Source organism: Rhododendron vialii, chromosome 12a (assembly GCF_030253575.1).
Source record: "Rhododendron vialii isolate Sample 1 chromosome 12a, ASM3025357v1".
In the NCBI taxonomy this organism is placed as follows: domain Eukaryota; kingdom Viridiplantae; phylum Streptophyta; class Magnoliopsida; order Ericales; family Ericaceae; genus Rhododendron; species Rhododendron vialii.
This window is the reverse complement of record NC_080568.1, coordinates 15,718,290-15,745,522: the sequence shown is the minus strand read 5'-3', so window position 1 is coordinate 15,745,522 and position 27,233 is coordinate 15,718,290.

Below are 27,233 nucleotides of genomic sequence, written 5' to 3'. Positions count from 1 at the left end.
ATCTCTTCTGTATTTTGATACTACTATGATTGGTTCCAGTTGTTGTTGATATCTTGACTTTTTTTTTTTGATCAGATTGATATCTTGACTTTGCTCTTTACTTAATTTGTAATGCGCATGTATCTGATATTGCTAGTGATATCAATATCTTTCCACCTCAAGAAAAACCACATCTCATATTCTTTATGATATCAATATTGTTCCCCTTCAATAAGAACAATAGTGAGATGACCTTGGTTTTTTGTTGCGGCTGTATCTTATCTTTCTTTTGGTATAGGAGGTGGTAACCTTGGTTTAGCAACGTTGCAATAGTGAGATTTTACTTGCACTCACATTGATCGTTTCCACTCCTATACCACCTTAATTATACACCATTCTTGGTGTTATCTTTAGTGTCTTCGTCTTCTTACCTCCTTTTTTTGTTTTGTTTTTTTTGTTTTTTTGGGCGTCATTATTGATTAGCGAATGGGAAGAACAAAAGATTGTTTATCATGCTGAATGGTGCCTCCTATTACCCCTGCCAAACATCATTCCAATCAAATGCGTCAGGATACATAAATCCAAAGTAATCGGCCAACCAAATTACAATTAACATTTTAACGAATGAGACGATGCTGGCAGGGATGCCACCCTTCAAAAACAGTGTTATCTTATTTTAGCCCTTTTAAAATCCCGTTTATTTTTACCATAACCCCTCTAGTGTCGACAAATACTTACATTTTGGCACCACCTTAATGTTAAACAACACATTCACAAACTAACATTCGCAGAAGCGCAACAATGCATAGTATGTACATAAAACCAGAAAATCCCACAAAATACTGCAATATCTACCTAGAAAATAATGCGTAGACCATATTCTCGTTAAAAGTTTTTTTTTTTCTCGTTTTGCCATGTTCTCCAAGAAAGGAAAAAAGTGCAATAAGTTTATCTCCTGTGTGTGTAAGCTGACTTTTTCAAGACAATTATATATTATGTTGTTTGGTAAAGCAGACTTATGAATTGATTGTTGCTGGATATTTTGGAAGCTAGGTTTTTTTTGGGGTAAACCAGCTTGAAACTAAAAAAAGGCGGGGGGGGGAGGGGGGGTTCGCGCTAAACGAATATACACCATTCCCCATGAGGAAAGGGAAAAAAAAAAAAAAAAGGCCAAATGGCTACATTAGATAAGGAACTGCTGAAACTAAAAGCTAATATATAGGAAATATGACAAAAGTGATTTCAATCCTTATAAGAGATGGAGAGAAATCACCAGGCAAATGGGACTTGACACCCATATATACTTCAATCCGCAGATAGGGATGGCAATGGGGAGGGTCGGGGGTGGATACCACTATCCCCGTCTCTGATTCCCGAACTCAAATCCCTCCCCATCCCCGCCCCAATTCCCACCGGGGATTTATTTTTACCCTCCATCCCCGCTCCAAACGGGGAACAGGGATCCCCGTGGGGAATCAGGGATCCAAAGATCTCAAAACTTTAAAAAAAAAAAGTCACTTGCCATAAAATACGAACCAAGAAACTAAATTCAAAAATAAAAAATAAAAAAATTTACGCTGCCATTACAAACCAAATGCCAAGGAAAATAGTCACAGTTGCTGCCATAGTGTCATTACAAACCAAATCAAAATGAAAACAGTCACATCTGCTGCCGTAGTGTCATTATAAACCAAATTTAAATTAAAACAGTCACATAGTTGCTGCCATAGTGCATTACAAACCTGTAGACACCCCAATTTGGACTTGTCAAATTTCCTTAATTTGTGGCTCTGAGACTCCCCAATGATGAATATGGATCAAAACAAGCCATGTACCAATTGAGACGTTGCTCCTTAAAGGATTTAAAAAGGAAATGGTCAAAATAATTCCCAAGCGCTTGGAAGCTGTCCCAAGCGCTCCAAACTATTTTCCAAAAACCACTGGCACTGTCTCACTCTCGAGCGCTCGAGAATAATGTCCCAAGCGCTCGACACCACTCCCGAGCGCTCGAGATCTCTCCCAGTGCCCAATGGGTGAAAAAGATTCCCACTATCCATGCAAGCCATCATTGCATTCCCTTTGAACCGGCTGAGGTGAGTCAACACTCAACCTCAGTCAGAGAGGATATCAGCTGAAGATTTCTTTCTTTAAAAAAGGGTTTATTTCAAAATCATTTCATTTTTCAAAAACCATGGGTTATATGCTCTATATATATACCTGGTTCTTCTGCTGAATGGGGGGGACGAAAGTTCTCTCTCTCTAAACCCCTCCTCTTTTCTCTCTTTTGGTCAAGGGAAAAAGCTTTGAAATTCAAACTTCTTTCCCAACTTCAAAGGTTTTTTTCAAAATCATCAAGGAAAAAGGCAAGAAATCCAGAACACTCTTAGCTTCTGATCTTTTGTCTTTTTCACTCTACATTCACCTTTCACATCCATCCAAGGAGCAAAGTGTCAAGCAAAGATCTGTTCGTGCAATGGCAAGGATACATGATTTGAAAATTTGAGGTCCTATCTCATTCTTTTAAGTCCTCTGCTGAGCCAGTGGTCTGCTTAATAGTATTTCATTTTGCAGTCTTTACATTATGTTTTGTCAGTACTAACAGAATGTGCAGGTGGGGGTTCAGACACTCCCAAGCGCTCGAGAGTGATCTCGCGCGCTCGAGAGTGATCTCGCGCGCTCGAGAGTGAAGCCAGTGAGCAGTGTTTCATTTCCTGTTACCTTGCTGTCTTTCATCACATAATCTCCCCCTATACATGTGCACAAGCATACATTGTTATTTGGCACCCTATTTGTGGCTAACAAACTCTGCAGGATTTGGCCAGTAGAACTCCCAAGCGCTCAAGAGTACTCTCAAGCGCTCGAGAGTGAAGCCAGTAGCAGTTTATATAGCTTTGCCATCATGCATGTGTCCATCATCATTTCATCACTCCTTGTACACAAGCACCAGCATACACTTTCTATTTGCCATACCTGTGGATACCTGCTACGTGTTTAACGAAACAAAATCCATTTGAAAAATCCCACAAACGTTTAGTAGAGACCGACATCGCGCCGGGTGAGGGGGGGTGCCGTAAAACCCTTCCCCCCTCGTAACATGGCTTCCGAACCCTCGAATGATCTCTGGTTTTCAATTCAAATCAATCAATTTTTAACTCAAAAACGGTTTCTCGGGTGGCAAACCACAAATCCGGGTGGCGACTCTTCAAAATTCTTCAAATCGATCAGCCGGAGCGGTATGTGTTTTTCGGGCCGCCCCGATCTCACCCGGGGCTGTGGTAGCCCACAGTGGCGACTCTGCTGGGGATATGGTTTTATTAAACTTGTGAGCCAAGCTTGAAAAATGTTTGTGGGATTTTCAAATTGATTTTGTTTCATCATCTATTTCTTGTGTATATATCTCGTGCAGCCCTGCTGTTGTGTTTCGGCAATCCTACCCGGCTTGCCGGTGATAGGGAATCCCGGGACACTCAGCAACCCTCGACCATGATGAGTCATCTCTACCGTTTGTACCATTATTGGGCGTACGCTCAATAGTGGGAGGTATACTTTGACTCTAGTCCGGGGAACCCATTTCAAGCCAAAATCGGCCTTTGTACGTGTTTAGCAAGCCATAGAACATTCCAAATTAGGACAGGGGCCTACAGGGTAGGATTACGTGCTATATCATGTCTATGTGCTGCATTTCATCTCACGCCATCTTACTGTCAGCCACGGTTCTCGAGACTTGCTCGCGCGGTCTTTGGGAGGTTGCCGAGACCCGATGAAGAGTCACGCGCCCTTATGCGTGTTGTTAACCATATGAATCCTCAAGCGAAAACCTAAGGGAAACTAGGATTTTGTTAAGTCCTCGACTAGTGTTCGGTCGGGGAATTAACCAAAGGGAGGAATGACACGGAAACAGAACATCATGATGCCGACACCGCCCAGACTAAAAGCAAATGTGCCGCTTACGCCACTTCGGTTATCGTATCACGTTGTTCACCCCAAGTCGTTCCAAACCGATGGTCAATTTCTTGATGAGATACTAGCCGAATACTTAACTTATTTTAGCATCTTTTGGGGAACGACGCTCCCTAAATGAGGATACACCCTAAAAATCCGAGGATCACGGCAACCTCTCAAATATTCAATCATTTTTTCAAAAACCAAAGTCGATGATGGTGATGGTGACGCACGCATTTTCCAAAGAATTACGCATAAACTTCATAAAATGTAAGCAGGGACCACATCTGAGCGCGGTTTTTGCTTTGCTATCAGTGCTGAGCAATTGGGCCAAGGAAGAAGAATATCATACCCTCCTGGACCAGACCCTTGGGACAGAGATTAGAGCGACTCCAACTTTAGGCAGACCCCGCCAGCGCATCGGATTCAAGGGCGGAAATGGACCTGCTAATCGGAAACCTCAACCCAAACGGAGACAATCCAAACCCGAACCTAATCCCAAACCTCAACCTTAACGGAGGCAATCCAAATCCTAGCGAAGGCAATCCGAGCCCAAATCCAGATCTCCATCCCAATCCTAACCCAAACCCGGAACCGAACCAGGAAATCCCGAATGGAGAAATGAGGCAGGTCACGCAAGCTATTCAGCGTCTGGGCGAACGTACCAACAATCAAATCGCCAAGGAAGCCTTCGCAGATTTTGTGAAAAGATGGAGATCTAAGGCAGCACAGATGAAGGATAGGCCAACCGATAGAGATCAAATCCGGATGATTGTCCGAAATCTTCAGCCCAACCTTGCAAGGCATATGGTGACGGCTCAGGCCTGCTCTGATTTTAAAACATTCTTCGATACAGGCTTGGCCGTCGAAGAAGCAGTTCAACTAGGAATCCTCGACAAACCTGAACCTCCTCCCAAAGCCAAGAAGGTCTACTCCGGTAACAACAGCACCCTGTTCGAAAACTCCAATTACACCCAACTCCCAAACACCTCCTCAAACACGACCCAAGCCGAACCTGTCAACCAGATTGTAACCCAAACCAGTCAACCTCGATCCCAACCCCATGTGTTCGCCCAATTTTCAGCACCTCTCTCTGCGGTGTTTGAAAAGTTGGTCAAAAGTGATCTCCTTAAACCACTTGCTCCCACCCCTCTGCCACAAAAGCTCTCTGCCTCTCACAACCCCAACGCCTTCTGCGCCTATCACCAAAATCCTGGTCACCTAACCGATAACTGCTTCCGCCTTCGCCATGCCATTCAAGACCTCATAGACAACAAGACCATTCCTATGCCTCACCAAAAACCCAATACCGTCTCCAACCCACTCCCGAAACATTCAAACGCCGACACAAACCACATTTCCCTGAGCCACCCCTTCAACCCAAGCCTTCACATCATCCCTGTCACTGAGCCCAAGCCAATTGTCGAGATTTCGGCCGAGGATGCTATCTGTGCGCTTGAAACGGTGGAATGGGATTTTCAAAGAAGGTGGGAGGACCTAGCGAATGATTTCCTGACAGTGGAACAACGAGTCATTGTCAGCGGAGTGTGGCCTGTGTCAGTTAATGCTCAGCAAGTCGAAGAATTGGAACATGGTGAGTGGAGACAAGCCTGGGATGAGATGATGACAGATCCATTCGATGGATATTCCCTGTTTGCTCTATTCTCGGAGCCTGAACCAGTCGGGGAGTTTGACGAATGGGACCCAGAACCCGGTGGGTGGCTTTGGCAAGACGATTCAGACCCTGTTGATGAAACATCTTTGGTGTGCTTGTTCTGGGAGCAGGAAGAGGAACAGGGCCCTGATCTGATGAACCCCCGCTTATTCTCCGGGCTTTCCGCTTCAACCATAATCAATATCGATAGGGATTCTGACGCCCTCGCCCGTACCTTGGATCATGTCTTCTGTCCGCAGGAGTACATTATTAATGAATTCATCCCCAACCAATTGTTGAGAACCCTGACGAATCCCATATCTGTGTGCTGGATCCTGAAAACCTTTGGGGTAAGGCTGAAATGGTGAACGTATGGGTCGATGGTGAAGAACTTACTGTCAACAAGGCTATGTTGGACGAAGGCTCCCTACAGGTCAACAACAGCAGCAACGTCGACTTCTGGAACTCTCTTGAAGAAAAGAACATATGGAATGCCCTGGAGATGGAACTCTTGAATGACACCCTGGAGAAGACAAAGCTCGATAAGGGAAAACGCAAGGCCAATACCGATCTCTCCGATTTCTGGGGGGGTCTTCGATGGGAATCTGCCCCCATGGCAGTCAATAATCTCACCAGAAGCGGTAGGGTATACCAGCCCGCTAACTTCCAGCAAGGAAACTCGTCCCGAGCAGCACCACCTCAACAGAGTAACCCTCGCATCCCCGAGAATCCCGCAACCTCCACCCCTGTCTCGCCAGCTCCACAAAATAACTCCTCAAACTCCGATAACCTGCCACATCAACCTGACCCGCCCACCCACCTTAATCCATTCGTCAGCTCAAACCCAAATGCCTCTCAATACCAAAACTTAAATTCCAACGATGACCCCATCATCCAGCAACTTCATGAAACCCCTGCCCGCATGTCCATGTGGGGAATGTTGGCAGCTTCCTACGTGCATCGCCGAAGGCTTGTCAACTCTCTCTCCAGGCTTGAGGTCCCTTCCGACATAGCCCCAGAAGCCCTCATCGCCCTTATAACCCTAAATTTTACCCAACACACTTTGTCCTTCACCGAGAAAGACCTTCCGCCTGAAGGAACCGATCACAATAAGCCTCTCCACGTGACCATGAAATGCCTGGGAAAGTGGGTCCCCGCGATACTCATAGACAATGGTTCGGCCATCAACGTGTGCCCTCTCCGCACCGCTTACTGCCTGGGCCTCAAAAATAAGGATTTTGCGCCATCAACTCTGGGCGTCCGTGCTTATGATAACACGCGGCGTGATGTCCTGGGAACAATCAACCTGGAATTGGCAACTGCGAAGTTCAAGACCACCGTGGAATTCTGTGTACTAGACATACCTACTTGATTCAACCTCTTGCTGGGGAGGCCATGGCTGCACCGTTCTGACGTTGTGGGGGTACCTTCTACGCTACATCAGAAACTCATCCTAGGATTGGATTCTGGGACTCTTATTATCCACGGGGACTCCGGTATTCGTTTACACTCCGAAGATAATTCCCCGCTGCTGGAAATCATGCACGGAGAAGAAGACGTGGCCTTGGGGGGGTTTGCTGTCATGACCTCAAAAGTTTGCACCATTTAGGCTGAAGATGGTTTCTTGGTGAGTTCCGCAGCATTGGAAATCATGAAGCGAATGAATTACCTGCCGGGCATGGGCTTGGGGCTCTATGAGCAAGGAGTCTCCGAATTCCCTCATTTCCCCGAGAGTAATGAACACTTCGGTCTGGGTTACGAGTTCGAGAAGAGTGATCCAGAGAAAAGGTGGTGCAACCGCGCCCGAGCTCATGCAGTCGGAAAGAATCAGAAGAAAGAGGAAGCACCATATCAAGGAGAACCCGAGCCTTTCGTTGATCTTGAAACAAAAGTGAAACACCCTGGATTTGAAATCTTCGCCAATGACACTTGGGAGGATGAGGAAGAGGTAACTAAGATGGAAGAATTGTCCGAAGCATTGGATTGGCTTGAAGCCTTTGGTTTGGGTAGTCTCCAGTCTCTGTTCAAAGGTGAGGAACCGGAGGGTATGATAGAAGACGCGGCTGTGCTCGTGATGGGAGGAGAAGATGAATTGGAAGACCCTTCTAAGCTCATTGTGGACGCTGTGGGCGATTATGAAAACTGCACTTTCATTCCTTTTGTAACGCGCACTCACGACACTAGCACCGAGTTCGAGTCTGAGTCTGATACTGACTTTTCGTCTAGTAGTGAGTCGGAGTTTGTGCCTATCGGCCCTCCTCGTCGTAGCTTTCACTTCGAGTTTGAGTCAACTGCTGTATTCCCTCCCTCCGAGGAGCCTATCAATGAAATGAACGACGCCTTTGCTTACTTGCCAGATTTTGAAATAAATTGTTTGGATCCCGACGATGAAGGAATAGATTTCGATGGGGACATCCCCAAGGAAATCCGTTCCCTCATGTAGCGTGAAAATGAAAGGCATGCTCAGCCTCTAAAAGAAGAAATAATCTCGATAAACTTGGGTGATGAGGAGAACCCTCGATTGGTTCAAGTCGGTTCCGGGCTGTCTCCAGATGAGCTTCAAGAACTCACCGATTCACTAAAAGAATTTAAAGAAGTCTTTGCTTGGTCCCATGCAGACATGCCCGGAATCGACCCAGAAATTGTCGAGCACAGGATCCCCCTCTATCCCAATGCAAAGCCCGTTAAACAAAAGCTGAGAAGAATGCGGCCCGATTGGGTGTTAAAAATAAAAGAGGAACTAACGAAACAGATCGACGCTGGTTTTCTAATCGTAACTGAATACACCACTTAGGTTGCAAACATTGTGCATGTCCCCAAAAAGGATGGAAGAATCAGAGTGTGTCGATTTTAGAGATCTGAACAAAGCAAGCCCTAAAGATGATTTTCCATTGCCGCATATAGACATACTTGTTGATGACACTGCAGGGCATGCTTTACTATCCTTCATGGATGGTTTCTCGGGGTACAATCAGATTCTCTTGGCTCCAGAAGATAGGGAAAAGACTACGTTCATCACCGAGTGGGGAACCTATTGCTATCGGGTTATGCCGTTTGGGTTGAAAAATGCCGGTCCTACGTATCAGAGGGGTGCCACGACACTGCTGCGTGACATGATCCATAAGGAAGTCGAGGTGTACGTCGATGATATGATAGTGAAGGGGAAGGAGCGGAAAGATCACCTCCCCGCATTGAGAAAGTTCCTTGAGAGAGTTCAGAAATACAAGATGCGCCTTAATCCACATAAGTGCATATTCGGAGTCACTGCTGGGAAAATGCTCGGGTTCATGATCACAACCCGAGGGATTGAGGTAGACCCTTCTAAAATCAAAGCCGTTCTTGAGACGGAACCACCCCGATCAGAGAAGGAGGTCCGATGTTTCTTGGGAAAAATTCAATTCATCAGTCGATTCATCGCCAAGCTGACCTTGACTTGTGAACCATTATTTCGATTGCTCAAGAAGGATGTAAAGTTCGAGTGGAATGAGAAGTGTCAGAAAGCTTTCGAAGCGGTGCGAACTTATCTCCAGAACCCTCCGATCCTGATGCCGCCTACACCAGGAAAACCTTTGATCCTATACTTGTCCGTCACGCCCTCATCAATGGGGTGCATGCTGGCACAAGAAGGAGAAGATGGGGTTGAAAGGGCGATTTACTACTTGAGCAAGAAGATGGTAGGATGCGAGGAGCGATACACTTCGCTGGAAAAGACATGTTGGGCGCTTGTATGGGCCACAAAGAAGTTGAGACACTACATGCTCGCTTACTCGGTGATACTGATCTCTCGGATGGATCCTCTCAAGTATCTATTCGAGAAGCCAGCACTTACCGGTAAGCTAGCACGTTGGTTGCTCTTGTTGGCAGAATTCGAAATCAAGTACGTCACTCGCAAGTCAGTGAAAGGAAGAGCGGTGACAGAGTTTTTGGCAGATCGTCCGATTGATGGCCCAGAGCACACAGAATTTCAATTTTCGGATGAAGATGTGATGTCAATGGTCAATGAAACGTGGGTGTTGTACTTCGATGGAGCCGCAAATCAGAAAGGATTCGGGATTGGCATACTGCTGGTCTCGCCTGAGGGGTCGCATATTCCCCTCGCATTCAAGTTGAACTTCGAAGTCACAAACAACGAAGCTGAGTACGAAGCATGTATTGTGGGAATGGAAGCCGCATTGGAGATTGGTGTCAAGGTGCTAGAAGTCGTCGGAGATTCCAACCTAGTCGTATTGCAAGCAAACAGAGAATGGAAGGTCAGAGACGAGAAAATGAAGCCGTATCATCAGCAGCTCGATGAACTTCTCCCGAATTTTCAAAAGGTAACCTTCACGCACGTACCAAGGATGAAGAACCGCTTTGCAGATGCCCTGGCCACTTTAGCATCCATGCTGGAACTTTGAAGCTAAGGCCTGTCATGATTGAGCAGAGGGGAAAACATGTGTACGACTATGTCATGAACATTGACGAATCGGACGATGGACTCCCTTGGTTCTACGATATCCGAAATTTCGTCGAGAAAGGAGAGTTCCCTGTGGATTCAACTAAGAAAGATCGGATCGCACTACAACGACTCGCATCTCAATACATCATCTGTGGAGGACAATTATACCGGCGATCTCCTTGCGGAGTTCACAAGCTGTGTGTTCACGGGGACGACATCAAAGCAGTAATGGAAGAAGTTCACGAAGGGGTTTGTGGACCTCATATGAATGGGATAATGCTGGCTAAGAAGGTGTTAAGGCTAGGCTACTATTGGTCTACCATGGAGACAGATTGCATCGAGTACGTACGCCGGTGCCACAAGTGCCAGACTCATGCCAACCTTATCCATGTTCCGCCCTCGAAGTTACACTCGATGGCAACGCCATGGCCATTCTCCGCTTGGGGCATTGATGTCATTGGAAAAATCACGCCTGCAGCTTCTAATGGTCATAGGTTCATCTTGGTGGCAGTCGATTACTTCACTAAATGGGTCGAAGCAGCTTCGTACAAAACTTTAACGACGGTTCAAGTGGCTCACTTCATCAGGCAAAACATCGTTTATCGGTATGGGGTCCCTCAAGCATTCGTATCTGATAACGGTGTTCATTTCAAGGGAAAAGTCCTGGAACTCTTTGAGGAATTCAAGATCCAAGTACATCATTCAACCACTTATCGGCCACAAACGAATGGGGCAGTCGAAGCAGCAAACAAGACTATTAAGACGATTCTGGAATGGACTAGTCAGTCAGCAAGAAATTGGCACGAACAGCTACCACTAGCTTTGTGGGGATATCGGACATCTATTCGCACACCGACAGGGGCAACACCCTACTCTTTGGTGTACGGTATGGAAGCCGTTCTCACTATCGAGCTAGAAGTGCCATCTTTGAGGGTCATGGCGGAATGCGGAGTGGACGAAGCTGAATGGATCAGCGGAAGGTTCGAGGAACTCATGTTGTTTGATGAAAGAAGGCTGCGCGCGCTATACCATATTCAGGGCTATCAGCGAAGAATCGCCCGGGCATTCAACAAAAAGGTGAAGTCAAGGGACCTACAAGAAGGGGACATGGTAGTCAAGGAAATACGGGCGCCGATTTTCGACTTACGAGGGAAGTTCCGACCTAAATGGGCAGGGCCCTACATCATCAAGACTATTCTCTCTGGAGGAGCAGCTTCAATCGTCGACCTCGATGGCAACGAATTTGCAAATCTAGTCAATTTGGATCAACTCAAACGTTATTATCCCTGAGAGAGCTCGCTAGGCCGAAAACCGCAAGGGCGGGCGGTTCCAGGCAAAAGTTAGAGCAAGCCTGCTAGGTTGAAAACCCGAGAGGGCGGCCTAGGCAAAAGTTAAGGCAAATAATCAAAGAAAAGCTCGTTAGACCGAAAACCCGAAAGGGCGGTACTAGGCAAAATTTAGAGCGCAAAAGGAGAGTGTCAATACCCGAATGAACCCGTAGCCTGAACTACGTACGGGCCTGATTCTCTTTTACGAGGGATACATAGGCAATCTCATCCCGAGATTCCATCCTAATTCCTCAAATATCAAAATCCGATCCCAAATCAAGTCCAAATTGACAAATCCAAAACGCTTTTCAGAGCCGCATGTGATCAAATGAACCGAAAGGGGGAAACCCTTAATCAGTCGATTTTATTCAGATTACTTCTTTATTACAAGCTGAGCATGAAAATGAAAAAGCACAAAATCAAAGCACACTTTTTATTTCAAAGTCTGGTAAAGTAAGCAGTCAACCCATCCTTGCTTTCACATCCCTCCTTAGCCATTTGCGGTACCTTCCGGCCGAAGCAATAGAAAACAGTGGGTCACTTGGCTCGGTCATACGAGTCCCCCATGACCGAGTGTAACTCCGAAGGCCCGGAATGTTAAAGGGAGGGAGAAGAAGCATTTCAGAACCCGGCTGCGGCACCTCCTAGCTAAGTCCGAGCTAACGAAGAAAGCGGAAGGGTGAGTAGAAGGAGAAACCTGTCAAGCCAGCCACAAACACATGTGTCGAGCCCATGTTGCCAATAGTCATAACAGGAACCCTCAGCCAATGGCACCGCCAAGCAATGTCATCTTCCTCTGCAGAAGCAAGGAAATCAGCCCAATCATCTTCACTCCCATACATCACTTGAAAGGGACGGTTCCATCCATTTGCGCGATACCACCAATCATTGACTGGGGATGTCAACAGACTTAATTTGTCGTAAAGCCACGTCTGTCAAAAAGAGAGAAAACAAGTAAGGAGCCAAATAAAGCCTGAACCGAGTGTCGAGGTAAAATGAATGAGGGAAATAGAAAAAGGAGAGCTGAGTGAGGTCCCTCGCCTGCAACAACAGCGGGCTACCACCAAAAACCCTTTGTGCAACCAGCATGGACAGCATCTAACCCCATCAAGGTTTCAGCAAGAACCAATGGCGCAACATCTTTACGAGCCTCAATCTGAGCAGCAACCCCCACCAGTAAGGAATTGGGCTGACCAACGAACGGAACCAACAAAAAGGCCGCCAGGAGGCAAATGCAACACCGAGCTTTGCCTTCAAAATATTCTTCATGCTCTCCCTGATCATAGGAACAACCGGCTCAGCAGAGTCATGGCTTCCGAGATAAGCATGAAACTCCTCGACGGTGGGGCACAGTTCTTGAGAATCGAAGCGAAAGACATGCACCTCCGGATCCCAGAAGCGTGCTGCCGCGTGCAGCAAGACGGGATGAATTGCAACCTCTCGAAGATATCTTAGGGCGTGAAGCCGATGCCCTCGGAAGTTCAGCCAGTCGATGCCTTCAAGACTATCCAACCAAGGGCGAAGTAAGGCTTGGTTTAGCATGGTGATGGAAAGAATGGATTTTTGAAGGGAAATGATGAAATGAAGTGTGAATGGCTTACCAAAGGAGAGCCTGGTATTTGTGGAAGCTTAAAGTGGGCAACACCACTTCCCCACCAGCCTTGAAACTCATCAAGTTTATCATTTTCAAAATCTTTTCAAAATTCAAACTTTGGAAACTTGGAAAATATTGGAAAAACCACAAGTCAAGCTTTGGGAAGCCATTCTGTTCTGGGGAAGCAGCTAATACGAAGCCATTTAAGTACATTGAAAACGTGCGAGCAGATGAAAACAACAAAGGACAGCCAACAAGTGGCATTGGGAAACAGCAAGGGGCAGTCCATGATAGAAGTCCCGAGCGCTCGAGAATAAAGTCCCAAGCGCTCGAGACTACTCTCGAGCGCTCCAGAGTTCTGCTGTTTTTCAGCAGATTCTAATTCCCCCATTTTGGCTTCCATACAACATTGAAAGTTTGACAATTCCCAGCAGTTGTCTAAGGGGTACAGCAGTTCTGTCCATATGTTTTGTCGAGTATTCAAGTGTGTTACGTGAAAAATCATAAGTTTTCTAAAGTTTTCACTCTTGAGCATGTCGGGGTCCGCATTTAGGGCATTTGGTCGAATCAAGCGACGCGCTCGAGCCGTGACGGGTCTCGATGACTGTTTGACGCGCCCCAAAGGCGTGTCAGCACCCTTAGTTCAAGCTTTCATCATTCGATCTTACCAAAATCATCATTTTAAATGCGAGCGTCGAATGTCAAAAACACTTTGGGTGATTCTCCCAGTCCCCTCGAGTCACAACACTCATTGTCAACCGCGCAGCGCACCCCGTTACGATCAAAAGCCCTTAAATCTAAAATTCATGGTCGATCGCTCGAAAGTTTGTCGTTTGGTGTCGATGTCGAGTTTTATTCCTCACTTTGAGAGTATCGGTCTAAATTCGCGTACCCTTTACGCTCTTTCAAAGCTAGACGAACATATTTCATAAAATACAATTCTGTAACAGCAGTGTGAACGAATAAAAGAATAAAGTGTGAATTCTCATAAATGAACATGATGTTTACAATGAGTGAAGAAGGAGGTACAAAAACTGGGGCAAACACACGCCCAAATCCTGACTACAGGGGCACGCAGGCCCGAACAAAACTGAGGCACACAGGCCCGAAATCTACTACTATGATGGCACGCAGGCCTATGTGCAAGGTAAAACTGGCAAAGCAAAACCCGAGGCTCAGACCCGTCGAATTCTCTTCTGTTGTGGTCCCGCGGACTCGGAACTTTCGGGCTCGTCGTCACCGTCGTCGTTGGAAGGGCCAGAAGCAGTACTCGAGTCTGACGTCCCTAAGACACGTGACTCAGAGGATTCCCCCGTCCCCTCCTCTGTCTCTTCCTCCGACTCCTCCGGCTCCACGCGAGCTGGTCTCCACTGAGACGCCTCCCGAGGCAAAACCTCGAACCGTCCCGCGCCTGCAGCAGCCCGTGGCGCACGTCCTGCACCCCGACCTCGCGTGCCGACAGGAACGGGAGGGCTCATGGTACCTCGCGGACGCATCCTAGCTGAACGTCGTGGCTGCACCTGCATATCACAAACATTTTCTCATTTTATGCATATTCGAACGTAACTTTGCTCAAATTGAAATATAGAATATGTGTGCATGTCATACCTGAGTGGCAGCAGGAGAAGCAGTCACAGGGGCAGGTCTCGTCTGAAGGACTCTCCCCTTAGCACAGTCCTTCAAGAGGTGGCGCATCCCCACCATCAGCATCACGGCCTGCTCAGCCCATTCTCGCGGCACCTGCAGAATGATCCAAGATTCAAAATATGCAAGCAGGGGGTGATCAATATACAAAGCAAACGGAAATATCGTTTATACCTGAGCGGGAAACCGCATCGGCGGCTGTGGGAGACGTGGCACGTCGATCACCTCCCGTGCGCCCGACGAACTCGTCACGCCTATAGTCCACTTCAGCGTCGGCAACCCCGGTGGTGCTGAAGTCTCACCGGTCTCTGGGACCCTCGTACTCCCCTCTCCCCTACCTCCAACGCCTGCACCTCGCCCACCAGCGGAGACTCTAGCACCTCGTCCTCGACTCCGTGCAGAGAGACCACCACGACTTGGCGCTCTACCCTCGTCCCTCCAAGCCCCCACTCCAGCTACCCGTCTCTTGAACTCCTCCTCTACCCCCAAGCTCCTCGCTAAGTACCAATCCGTATAAGCAGCATAGTCCAAGGAGCGTCGCAGGTGCCTCTCCAGATCCGTGTCCGGCACGGTGAACAGCTCAAGCTCAGAACGAGTGTAGGACTCAGTCCTCTGCACGCGTGGAGGAAGCAGCCCGGGAACCACGAACGCTGGAAGACCAAGTGACTGTCGAGTCACTCGATCCCCCAGGTACCACTGCCAGCCCAGAGGGCACTCAAGCAGGACCCTGCTCTGCGTCACCTCCCGACTCCTCGGAAGAAAGTCAGCCTCCATCCTTGCCCACCGGTCCCAGTGAACCTGCAATTCAAATTTTGGGATCCATTCATAAGTCTACTCTATGAAAAGTTTGATGGAAGAAAAGCAAGAGATGTCGATCATACCACGACCCCTGTCAGGTTATCCAGCCAGCGCCGGAAAGTCATCACCTCTCCTCGTCGCTCCTTTGCTCTCCGGTACGCCTTACCCTAGGCTAAGCCGCGTGGGAGTAAGTTCGAGTCCGTACAGGTATTCTCGGGTGGGAACATCCCGAGAACCTCGTAAGCCCAAAGCTACAAGTTTCGTAATTCAGGTCGAATCAATCCCAAATGCATAATTCAAGTCGAAAAGCAGTCGAAAGCAATTCAAAAGCAATAATTCAAAATCATACCTCGAACACTCGCCAATACCCTTCAACTGTGTCTCCGACCCCGCGAGAAGCAGCTCCAAGGAGACAGTAGAGTGTGCACAGAGCAGCACCTCCCCAGTCGAAGCGCCCCACCTGTCCCAGGTCCACCAAACCCGCTAGGTAGCACAAGTGCACCCGACTACGCCTGTTCGGGAACAGAGAAGCCCCGAACAAGTATAGCAGGTACGCTCGGGGCATCTAGGCCGCCTCCTCGTCAGTCGCGGGCTCGTGGTCCCAATACTCCACGAACTACCCGTAAGCTGCCATCCCTCCGCTGTAGCGTGGCACTCGCCCAAGGAACCACCTCAGAGCTGCGTCGTCCAGCACCAGGCTCGAGTCGTAGGGGATCGGGTCTCCACCAACCCTGAGCCCTGTGATCGCCGCGAAGTCGAGAGGCGTCACCGTCATCTCCCCGAACTGGAAGTGGAAGGTGTTGGTGGTGTCCCACCACCTCTCCGCCAGCGCTGTACGCACAGCCCGATCCACCCTCACCACCGTCAGCAGCTGTACGAAGGGTCCGAACCCTGCTGCCTCCACCAGTGCTCGCACCCTCTCAGGCAAGGCCCTGAAGTGCGCAAGTGAGCTGGCTGAGCCCCCGTGGCCGTACACGTCCGTCGTGCGCTGTTTCAACAAAGCAAGAAGATAGCATTAGATCTCAAGCAGGAAATAGAATTTGAAGTAAATTGCGAAATTCAAGAAAAGATAGTGATCGGAAACTCACCGTAGTCCACCCAGAGGAGATGTGTGAAGCTCGGTCCCGGAGAAGCATCTCCTCAGGGTAGTCAGCGTGGCCGGGGACGTAAGCCGTCATCACCACAGGCTCAAAGAAGTGTAGTCGAGGAGCATATGTAGCCGGAGTGAACTCGGGCCGCTCCCTCGCCAGGTAGGCTCGCCGCCCCTCCAAGTAGGCTTTCGCCTCGTCCACCGCGGTAACCCGCACCTCAGCGGCCGCCTCGGCATCCACCCTATCCCCTTCCAGCTCCTCCGCCTCCGGTACAACCACCTCCTGGGCGTCCGAGCCCGCTCCGCTCAGCAGAACCCCTAAAAGCGACACCGAAGCCCGGTCCTCAGGCGTGCTAGCGTCCCTCAACACCACTGCAACCACGGAGTCGAGACCAAGCGTGTCCAAGACACCTCGAGGCTCCGCGCACTCTAGGAAGTCCCCGTCTGCAAAGGGAACAGGGCGTGAGGACCCGATCCCGCTATCCCCACTCCTCGGCTCTAACGCCGTCGCCGTCCTCAGCACCGGCGTCTCACTGAACTGCCCAACAATAGCCTCCTCACCCCCAAGATCAGCTGGTCCCCCTTCGCTTGCCCGCTCAGCAGCCACAAGCAACTCCTCCACGGTAGGGGTGAGAGGCCTGTCCGAACCTCCGTCCCCGCTACCGGAACCCCCTGCTACTGCCACCTCTGCACCACCATCGACGATGGCCGCCGCTCCCTGGTCACCAGCGGCCGCCACCACCGGGGCACCGACTGTAGCATCCCCGTCGCTGGGCTCTGCCGCTAGACCGCCACCTTCCCCTTCGGCTGCCACCATTGTGGCACCAACCCCGATCTCCTGACCGGCGGCCTCAGTCCCTTCGCCGCCGCCAACCACCATGTCTTCATTCCCCCTCGCCATTGCAAGATCAAGAGAGAGAGAGGGTCGTGAGTGAGAGAGCTGAGAGGGTCGAGAGGATTGAGAGAGGATCGAGAGTGAGAGGGCTGAGAGAGTTGAGAGAGTGAGAGAGCTGAGAGAGCGAGAGGATTGAGAGAGGATCGAGAGTGAGGAAGTGAGAGCAGTCGAGAAGGTAAGAGCGGCTGTCGGTCTGGTTCTCGAGCGCTTGAGAACCAGAGTTTTAACCCCCAAATCAAAGAAGAAGATGAAGGGTCGGTGGTCCCCAGCGACGGTCCCGAGCGCTCGAGACCATTCCCAAGCGCTTGGGAGTGAGTCACCAGTGCTTGACTCTTTTTGTTACTCTTCGTAAGCTCATGCACAACACCTTGATTAATGATCATTGTCCTTCAAGAATTTTTACAAAATCAATCTCAGTCCTATTTAAATCCGAGTCGAGACAGAGTAATCGATAGCGGGTTTCGTTTCATGATCTATTCTGGATCGTTCTGCTTAGTGGTCGATAAAAATTTTTAAATTCTGCAATTGTCGATGTACTCGCAAGAAGTTTTACCCAGCGCGTGATACTTCTTTCATCATTTTGTCCACCGAACAGAGTAACGGATGGGCCCTGGTTCTTGTCTCTATCATTGTCGAAGCATTTGTCGATCTCTTTCCAATGCATGCATCACGCGTGTTTGCATTTGCCCCAAAGAACTACGCTGGTCTGATCCCTACAAATGGGGTACGTAGGCAGTCTGAGGAGACACGACCTCATGCATTGAGTGCTTATATACTTTTTATTTGCATTTGATTCGTAAATTGAGGATTTGATTTGGCTCGAATTGGGTTGTCTCGATCTTTGGGCGACACTCGCATCCCAACATATGCCGAGCGCCGTCCAAAGAGGGGCAACTGTAGACATCCCAATTTGGACTTGTCAAATTTCTTTAATTTGTGGCTCTGAGACTCCCCAATGATGAATATGGATCAAAACAAGCCATGTACCAATTGAGACGTTGCTCCTTAAAGGATTTAAAAAGGAAATGGTCAAAATAATTCCCAAGCGCTTGGAAGCTGTCCCAAGCGCTCCAAACTATTTTCCAAAAACCACTGGCACTGGCTCACTCTCGAGCGCTCGAGAATAATGTCCCAAGCGCTCGACACCACTCCCGAGCGCTCGAGATCTCTCCCAGTGCCCAATGGGTGAAAAAGATTCCCACTATCCATGCAAGCCATCATTGCATTCTCTTTGAACCGGCTGAGGTGAGTCAACACTCAACCTCAGTCAGAGAGGATATCAGCTGAAGATTTCTTTCTTTAAAAAAGGGTTTATTTCAAAATCATTTCATTTTTCAAAAACCATGGGTTATATGCTCTATATATATACCTGGTTCTTCTGCTGAATGGGGGGGACGAAAGTTCTCTCTCTCTAAACCCTTCCTCTTTTCTCTCTCTTGTTCAAGGGAAAAAGCTTTGAAATTCAAACTTCTTTCCCAACTTCAAAGGTTTTTTTCAAAATCATCAAGGAAAAAGGCAAGAAATCCAGAACACTCTTAGCTTCTGATCTCTTGTCTTTTTCACTCTACATTCACTTTTCACATCCATCCAAGGAGCAAAGTGTCAAGCAAAGATCTGTTCGTGCAATGGCAAGGATACATGATTTGAAAATTTGAGGTCCTATCTCAGTCTTTTAAGTCCTCTGCTGAGCCAATGGTCTGCTTAATAGTATTTCATTTTGCAGTCTTTACATTATGTTTTGTCAGTACTAACAGAATGTGCAGGTGGGGGTTCAGACACTCCCAAGCGCTTGAGAGTGATCTCGAGCGCTCGAGAGTGAAGCCAGTGAGCAGTGTTTCATTTCATGTTACCTTGCTGTCTTTCATCACATAATCTCCCCCTATACATGTGCACAAGCATACACTGTTATTTGGCACCCTATTTGTGGCTAACAAACTCTGCAGGATTTGGTCAGTAGAACTCCCAAGCGCTCGAGAGTACTCTCAAGCGCTCGAGAGTGAAGCCAATAGCAATTTATACAGCTTTGCCATCATGCATGTGTCCATCATCATTTCATCACTCCTTGTACACAAGCACCAGCATACACCTTCTATTTGCCATACCTGTGGATACCTGCTACGTGTTTAACGAAACAAAATCCATTTGAAAAATCCCACAAACGTTTAGTAGAGACCGACATCGCGCCGGGCGAGGGGGGTGCCGTAAAACCCTTCCCCCCTCGTAACATGGCTTCCAAACGCTCGAATGATCTCTGGTTTTCAATTCAAATCAATCAATTTTCAAATCGAAAACGGTTTCTCCGGTGGCAAACCACAAATCCGGGTGGCAACTCTTCAAAATTCTTCAAATCGATCAGCCGGAGCGGCATGTGTTTTTCGGGCCGCCCCGATCTCACCCGAGGCTGTGGTAGCCCACAAAACCAAATTGAAATATAAACAGTTTCAAACAAACAAATAAAAAACAGTTTCAAACAAACAAGACGAGTAGGCTAGTGGGGCTGGGGCGGGGATCGGGAACCCTAAGTCCCTAACTTATGTATATATATATATAATTATGTATTATATATAGTAGGCTAGTGGGGCGGGGATCAGGGCGGGGATGGGACGGGTACTACCTCATATCCACCCCTACCCGTTTCCCACTTTTTTTAAAAAATTATCCCCATACCTTACCCGATCCCCAAATAATCCCCGAATCCCCTACCCATTTGGGGCGGGAAACGGGGCGGGTTGGATCGAGGCGGCCGGAATTGCCATCCCTATCCGCAGAGCTTGCTTCCAAGTAAGATACACATCTCGAAATTGGGATGTTTGTCTAGTACTGGATTGCAAGATTGTGTCCCCACATCTTGAAATTGGGGATACCTTTTGTGGAGGCTCTTGAGAAGCCCCATGGATGATAAGGGCGGGCACTTTGCTATCTAGGACTAATGTGCGGTAATTTGGGCTACACAAACCTGGAATAACAAATAATGAACCGTAGACATTCCCGTACAGTTAGGGCAAATGGAATTGGCCACAGATGCCACATACAGATAATTTAGAATCAGGTCCAAACCCGAAAGAAGTTCTCCCGTTGCCTTACCTTTGGTTGGACAAGATGAAGATGATACCTGTTGTAGATGACCACTGAACTTTCAAACAAACCCTTCGATCATAGCTGATTGTGGACTGGAGAGGTTGAAGATGATTCTAAATAGAATCCGATTTTACCACCAGAAAATCTGTGGATTTGATACAAAAATCAAGTTTTTGGTAAGTGGATTGCTAATCGCCCCCCTCCGTGTCAGGCCCCCCTCCTGACACGGCTCCCCTTTTCCCCTTTTACCCCTACCCCCCTCTCTCTCTCTCTCGCTGCACCTCATCTCTCTCTTTCTCTCTTTTTTTGTAAAATTTTAAATACAAATAATTTTTTTTCACCTAATTTTTTAATAAATTATATATTTTTGAAATATACTCAACAAAACCTATCAAACGAGCCTAATATTGATGATGTAATAATGTAAAACGGGAAAATTATATTTTTGTGGTAGTTTAATATTAAGGGGGCGTTCGGCTAAGTAAGCCACTTGGCTTATTTTTTTGTATTTATTCAAATTTTTTCGCATTTGTTAGTTTTTAGTCAATTTTTTGAGAATTATTGCTTCGTCATGATGAGAGGAATCTAAAAAGTACTAAAAAATTACGATCCAAACCTAATTTTTTTGAATAAAGACAAAAATAAGCCAATAAGCCAATTTTTTCGTCTTTATTTAAAAAAAAATAGATTTCGATCGTAGTTTTTTACTTTTTAGATTCCTCTTGTTATGAAGAAGCAATAATCCCCAAAAATTGACCAAAAACTAACAAATGCGAAAAAAATTTGAATAAGGACATTAAAATAAAATAAAAAATTTGCTTCCAACCATCAGCACCAGAGGATCATTGGATGGATTTTATAACATTGGGACTTGTCCGCATCAAGGTACAACGTTGTACTACATACATTCAATATGATTGCTTCGAGTTGTCTCACTCACTTGCCGTTGAGCTCCCATCAAGTTCCATTCGCAGCACGCAAACATATAGCTATTGGTCATGTTAATGGAAATCACTTCGTGCAAGTTTTTCTATACCCTCATTATCCTGTACCACCCATTATCATATGGTGGAGGCGAAATGCATCAAATGAAGCACACGGATGGGCTCATTCTTATGAAGCACGCCTCCAATTGTGGTATGAAGTAATGCAGATAGAACCGCCGGGACGGAAAAAAAAAAGGACAAAAAATAAAAATAAAGAGATATTATACTGGGCCCAAAAAAGTCATTTAATTTAAACACATTATTTCATATTCAATATTTGACTTGTTTGATAGGTTTCGTTGAGTAGATTTCAAAAATATAAAATTTATTTTAAAAAAATACGTGATTTCAACAATTTATATATTAAAAAATATAGTTAAAAAATTAAGTATTTCAAATTTCAATCCGTTTGAATCGGTGGAAAGATTTTAATTTTCTGATCATTTTATCCTAAATGGTCATAATTAAATTGACTCTAGGACTCTCATTGATAACTCTAAGAGATATTTGATTCAAACGGATTGAAATTTAGGACACTCAAATTTTCAACTTCTTTAGACAGTTTAAACTATCAAAAAATATAATTTTTCCGTTTTACATTATTTCACTATCAATATTAGGCTCGTTTGATAGATTTCATTGAGTAGATTTTAAAAATATAAAATTTATTTAAAAAAAATACGTGAAAAACAAGTTATTAGCATTTAAAATTTTATAACAAAAAATAAAATAAGAGAGAGAGACAGCGGGAAGAGAGAGAAAGAAAGCGCATGGAGAGCCGGGGTAAAACGGGGAATTGAAGAGGGCCCGTGTCAGGGGGCCTGACACGCGGGTGCGATTAACAGCACTCTTTGGTAAAGGGGGAGTGCATTCTCTCTCTAACCTAGAGAGAGAAGCTCTCAACCCCTAGACTTTGTCAACCCTTAGCTCTCACTAAGAACAAAGAAGAAATTGTCAATCATTAACGATCTTACTAATGTGACTGAGTGTTTATTCATCTCCTAAACTAAGAGCGTCGAAAACTATCAAAACATGAGATTAACTATGTTCCTCAACTTGTAAAAAAGTTACCATTCAACTCGACAATATAAGTAGTCATGAATAAATGCACATGGATATACCAAGATTGAAATTCATAACTAAATTCGTTCTGACATGTTGGGCGATCGGTCAATTTCTGTAAAGGTCGTGGAGAATTAGTGTTATCCATGACAGATGGAACTATCTCGATGATGGAAGGGCTTAGCTGCAAAGCCATCAATTCCAATGAAATGAGAAGAAAGCAGAAGAACATCTCGGATCAAATTAGCCCTATTCAAATTCAGCCTTTGCAATCTGAAATCCCTAAGAACTCGATCCCTATCGAGATGGGAAATTCACCATCAGGCAACTCAAGTAAGTCCAACCGAACATCAACTTCATCTGGATTTGGGACTCACAGCCTTAAATCAAACAAAAACCCGAGCCCCTCTCAAAAACTTCAACAAGCCATCTTCGAAGAAAGCTTGATCCTGGAAGCAGAGGAGTGAGCACACCACGAACATCAGGTATAGCTCTCAAACCCTTCTCCAAAAATCCTAATCAATGCTAGAGGTACCCCGTACTTGGAAGGGGTTCCCAATTTGGGATACTGTGAAGCTGACACTAAACTTAGGCGTCCTTTCTCTCCCAAAAATCAGCCCAACCTGACTCTACCTACACATCCTACATAAACTTTACCATATCAAGATCCCATTAAACCTAGACCAACTACAAACGTATCTAAACCCAAGCCTAAAAATTGGGCTTCCTTACTACAGTCCCAAAGTCCCTCCATGGATATGAAGTTTGAGTTTATCCTGATCTCTGTAGAGGGAAAGAAGTCCAGGTAGGAATTGACATCGAGCTTACTGATGTTGGTAAGTGGAATAAATACTTAATGGGTCATTTCCTTGATGGGAAAATGTCGTATCCATTGGTTGTTTCCACTGCCAAGTATCAATGGAAGGAACTGTTTGTGGCTGTTAAGCCAGATGTGGGAGGATGTTACCTCTTTGAATTTAGAGATGAACAGGCCAAGCAACAAGTATTGGATGGTGGCCCTTACTTCTTCTCACAAAAATACCTAGTCCTCAAAGATTGGCATAGGATGATGAAACTAGTTAAAGACCAACCTTCTCATATTCCAGCTTTGGTTAGATTACATGACCTACCTCTATAGTTATGGAATCAGGAGTGCTTAAGCAGGGTGGCTAGTACCATTGGTAAGCCACTACATGTGGATCAAGCCACAGCCAAAACCTTAAAACAACCAGGTCTTCTCCAAACAAAGTCAACCGGTGCTAGAATCTGTATTGAGATCAATGCTGAACATGAACTTCCTGAAGATGTGAGAATTACTATGGAGGGAGAATCAATTGTGGTGCCTATTGAAGATCAAGTGTTACCTCTACTGTGCAAGCAATGCCAAGTCTTTGGCCACTCTACTGTCCAATGCTCTAAGAAATCAACCCCTACAACCAATCATCCTAATCAGGATTGGACCATAGTGGGTAATAGAAAACTCAGGAGTCATCCTACTCAAACAAGTCCTTGTTCTACCTCACCTGCCTCTACCAAACATGTTGCCAACCCTTAAACTGTGTTTGTTGATTCGGAAGATGAGTTCGAAAAGGTGCTTGAGAGTGTAGTGAGCAGTTCTCAAGAGACATTGATCCTATCTCAAAATGAAGTACCTATTCCTCAGTTGACTACAATTGTCAGTTCTTCCCACTATCCTTCCACCAGCATGCATCAAGAAACCATTGAGGAAGCTGTCAATACTCATACAGAATCATATCCATTATCTCAGTAAATGCCTACAATTACTCCTGTCCACAATGGCACTTTGGAAGAGCTAGGTGCCAATGATAAAGAAGCAAGATCCTTTAGTCAGCAAATCCCTAGTCCTGCTGACCCATTATCCAGATCAGTAGCTAAGAAAGCTACCAAAATAGCTGCCAAACTCAAAGACAAAGAACCTCCGGATTCTTTTACGATCTCAAACATCAAACTATTGAAAGGAGGTTCTAATAAAGCAGGCCAGGTTGGGAAACAGAAGAACTTTGCAAAAAGCTCTTCTCACAAATCTGGGAAGTAACTCTCTTTCCTTGTTTTGATTTTGTCCACATATAGTTATATCAGTGCTACTGTTACTCATTCTCATCTATACTAATTGATAGCTTTGTGGTAATATCTAGTATTGTCTTATGGATTGCACACCTATGCATTTTGGAATTTGGAATTTGAGGGTCTTAATGACCTACTCAAACAGAGGGAGGCAAAAAATTGGGTCCTTAATAATAAATTATCCTTAGTTGGATTTGTTGAACATAAAATCAAAGAACCCAAGGTCTTTAGAATTGTCAACACCATGCTCCCTCAATGGAATTTTGTTAGCAATCACTCTAGTTCCCCAATGGGGAGAATTTTGATTTGCTGGAACCCTGTGGTTTTCAGTGTGCAACTACTGCACCAATCTAGTCAGTACATCCATTGTGAGGTGCACTCTTGTGATGGTCATTACTCCTTTATTGCCACATTTGTCTATGGGGCAAATTGCTACCTGGATAGGCAAAAATTGTGGGCAGATCTACAACTGCACTGTGTCACCAGTCCTTGGGTGGTATTAGGGGATTTCAATGACATAAAGAAGCCATCTGAAAAAGTAGGTGGGGATAAGACTTGGCTGCCCTGGATGGAAGAATTTAATTCTTGCCTTCAATCAACTGAATCAGTTGACTTAAGGTACTTTCGTTGCCTTTACACTTGTTCCAATAAGCAGCTAGGGGATGCCCACATAAGTACCAAGATTGATAGGGTTTTGGTCAATGAAAGATGGATCAAAGACTTTTGTTGGTCCAATGCTCATTTTCTTAACCCTGTAGTATCTGATCACTCCCCTGCTATTGTTTTCTTGACAGCAGCTTCACCTCCAAAGAAAAGGCCTTTCAGGTTCTTTAATTTTTTGGCTGATCACTCTAAATTCCTTGACACTGTTCAACAAATTTGGAGGAAAGTCGTCATTGGTAATCCAATGTACTGTGTCTGTGAGAAACTTAAACAATTGCAGGGTGACCTTAAAAAGCTGAATAATAAAGAGTTCAGTGAACTGTCATCTAGGGTAGCATCCTATAAACAACAATTGGAAGCCATCCAAAGAGAGCTAGGATCTAATCCTAGTGATCCCTCTAAGAAGGCAATTGAAAGGGATCTGTGTAAACAGTACCTTGTTTATGCTAGGGCTAAAGAAAGTTTTGCCAAGCAAAAGTCAAGGATTCAATAGCTAAAATTGAGGGATCAATGTTCCTCATTCTTCTTCAAATCCATTAGTAATTCAAAGAACAGAAACAAAATTTCTAGTTTGGTTTTGGAGGATGGATCAGTCACCCAGAATATTGAATTGGTTAAGCAGGCCTTCATTAACTACTACACCAACTTGTTAGGTACCAAGCACTAGAGCACTTACTCTGGATCCTCTAGAGTGCATCAACTCATCACCAGGAAACTTTCCCTTTCCCAAAGTTTGGGCATGGTGATGGAAGTAACCGATAAAGAGATTAAGGACACCTTTTGGTCTTTTAACCCTCAAAAAGCTCCTGGTACAAATGGATACAATGCTGCAATCTTCCAAAAAGCTTGGCCTGTCATAGGCCATGAAGTAACCTCAGCTGTTAAACTGTTTTTCAGATCTGGTCAGCTTTTGAAGAAAGCTAATGCTAATCTAGTTGCTCTGGTACCAAAGGTCCCCAACCCTTCCAAGGTAGGGGACTTCTTAGACCACTTATTCAGCCTTACATTACGTATAAAATTGGGGATGGCCAATCTACTTCTTTGTGGTTTGACAATTGGCATCCCCTTGGACCCCTCCTACCTAGGTTTGGACCTAGAATTATATATGATTTAGGACATCCCAAGGATGTCACTGTGAAGGCTATTATTAGGAACAATCAGTGGGCCTTCCCAGTGACTCAATCTCCTGCTCTTAATGAAGTAAGATCTGATCTACAGGCTGTCCCCATTAATGATGCCATTGAGGATAGGTGTTCTTGGACTCTCAATACTTCTGAAAAGTTTACCATCTCCTCTCTTTGGGAACAGTTGAGAACATACTTTCCTGCTATCACTTGGTATAAAGTGGTATGGTTTTCAGGGCATATCCCTAGATGCAGTGTGATCTCACGGTTGGCCATTCTGAATAAATTATCTACTGAGGATAGATTAGTTATGTTTGGCATGAAATCTTCCTCCATTTGTAGTCTGTGTATGGGTGTAGAATCCCATAATCACCTATTCTTTGAATGCTTCATGGCTACACAGATTGGGGGAATTCTGTCCCCTAAGACCCCTCGCATGAAAAGCATGGCTACTTGGCTCCAGTGGGTAAGTAAATTATCCACTTTAAAAGGTAAATCTTTGGCAACCACAATTGCTAAGCTTGTATTCACAGTCTATGTGCACCAATTATGGCTTGAAAGGAATCATAGAAAGTTTCAGAATCTTAGTTGCCCTTCTGGACTGGTTGCTAACAAAATCTCAAATGAAGTTAGTTGCAGGTTGTTGTCCCTCTCTTTCAAGGGGCTTTCTCATTTACTTTCTATGTGGAACATTCATGATTGAACTACCTATAATTGTTAGATTGAGGGGCACTATTTTTTTGGGGTAAAATAGCTTGAAATAGAAAAAAGATTAAGCGAATGTACAGCCTACAAGGGGCATACCCCAGGAGGAAAAGAAAGAAGGGAAAACAAAGATTGATAAAAATAGACCATGCCAAGTGGCTACATTGA